This window comes from Eptatretus burgeri, chromosome 1, assembly GCF_056783735.1.
Source record: "Eptatretus burgeri isolate ZD-2024b chromosome 1, Ebu_testis_v1, whole genome shotgun sequence".
NCBI classification, from domain to species: Eukaryota; Metazoa; Chordata; class Myxini; order Myxiniformes; family Myxinidae; genus Eptatretus; species Eptatretus burgeri.
Genome location: NC_140961.1, coordinates 105,536,692 through 105,538,735, shown reverse-complemented (window position 1 = coordinate 105,538,735; position 2,044 = coordinate 105,536,692). Strand labels below are relative to the sequence as shown.

The 2,044-nt window shown below is 48.6% G+C and overlaps 1 non-coding gene across 1 annotated transcript; it reads right to left on the bottom strand.

The window, feature by feature from the left end:
* Nucleotides 1–449: 449 nt before the first annotated feature.
* On the bottom strand, nt 450–531 carry TRNAS-GCU (transfer RNA serine (anticodon GCU)). The gene has a single exon. It is a non-coding gene; the product is annotated as a tRNA-Ser (tRNA).
* Nucleotides 532–2,044: the final 1,513 nt, after the last annotated feature.

Here is a 2,044-nt window from a genome sequence, read left to right as displayed (position 1 = left end):
TCTCCACCACACCCCTCTCTCCCCCTTTCCCTCTCCTTTTCTTCCTCCCCCCTTCAGTATTACCGACAGCAAAGCGACGGTTGGTATTTGCAAGTTCATACATATTTTTGTTCAGTTCGGGGGCCAGGTTGGCAGGACGGCCTCGAGGAAGGCGTATTCGTCTTCAAGCAGTCCACATTGGGTTTTATACCCGATCCAGCTCGAAACTGTCAGTGCGGTGTTTCACAGACAGGGTGGTTCGTTCGCCCATCTGTCCAGGTCGGTCTTGACCTGCGGAGACACGTCAGTATCATAAACAGGGAATACATAGAGTATAAAATAGTGGAGACAGACAAGCGATGTCCAACACCTCCGACAAATCACATATTTTGGTCGAAATGCATTGAATTGATGTTGATTTTAATGGAGAATTTGTCTCCACCATTAATTATCTAATTTAATAAAATGACCGACGAAGGTGGGATTCGAACCCACGCGTGCAGAGCACAATGGATTAGCAGTCCATCGCCTTAACCACTCGGCCACCTCGTCTGATACTTTAGTGGTATATTTTACATTCTATCTCACACTCTTATTACACACAAGTAACTTCTTCATAAAATTTAATGAACATTGTAAACTTGATTGCGATATCAGACTGAAATCGGTCACAAATAATCAAGAGAGAAAAGCGACATTTTCCATGCACTAAAATAAGAGAAGGGGTATTAAATTTTGACAAAAACCAAGTTTACAATCAAAAATATTTTCATCAAAAAAGTTTTGCAAAGGAAGGTGATGAGGATAATCATGAATCAAGATGGAGTTTGTGATTGGTGTGTGAAATATTGATGAAAGAGGGGGAGAGTTTGGTGGAAAGGTTGGAGAATGTGGTGAACATATTGTCGTGTGAGAGGCAGGGTTCAAATGTATTTACACGTGTTTAATCACCCCCTGTACTCCTGCATGTTATATTTTACGAATCTGGCAGCCATTTGCACGCAACAGCCAGAGTCCCCACAGTTCAGTTATTTCGATAAGTATGTGTTTGTAATTAGAACCCTCCCTATGTCTCAAGGGAATTACATGTCTGCGCTGCGAAGTTTCTTTCTCGTTAGATTTTTGCAATACCCAACACCAACCAATCAATCCTTCGTTCTCGCACCATCGCCATCCATCGCCCGCGTGCAACGTGTCACGTTCAGGGGTGAGGTTCCCTCGCCCACCGTGAGCTCGTCCAATGGACAGCGGCCGGCCCGACAGTCGACCTGAGATCCACGTTACAAGGGTGGATGAGGAATAGGGTGCTGCCCTGGTTGTTCCGTCTGTGTTCTCAGACATGCATGGAGGGACGGTGGTCATTTCCCCCTCCCACCGGACCTCCTCCAATCACGGATAGCCACCATTTCCCCCCACTGAACCAATCAGGAGGCTCATCACCTCAGGGCCGACTCTGCCCCCAGCCAGATGGAGTGTTCGTCCCGTCCCATAAGGGGAGGCCACTGATCGCCGACAACCACTCGCAGCCAGGATCGTGGGCTCGTTGGATTCCGGGTCGTGAGTTCGAGTCCTACCGTGGTGGGTTGGAGTCGGTGTAGCGGCACGAGGCAGCCAGGTACCCGCCCAGACTCTCTCCCCCCAGCTGAACTATCCTCCTCGGCTGGAGGACCAAATAAAGACCCGGTGGGGTCCATTTTCTTTTGGCGTGTGTGTGTCTGTGGTGGCGCCGTCTTATAAGTAGAAATTGTTAAGTGCTTTTGCTCACTGTACATTGCCTGCATATTCATGATCAAGTCTGCTCTGTGTCTCACTTCCCGATTACCGTAAAATAAACCCCCTGTTAAATGTTCCAGTTCGTTGCCTGTCGTTTCTATCATTGACCCAGTATGGTTCGGGCTTGAGAATTAGGAAGGCCGATTGTGCCGTAAGTTGCCATTTGGTCTGGCACGGCTTTGTTAATTTCCGCTCGGTTACGCCGGTTCCGAGTCGGTAACAGTGACTCGGTTCGGACAAAGTCGGCCGAGGGTGTGGCTTCCCCGGTACCTGTCGACTCCGGAGTTATCCG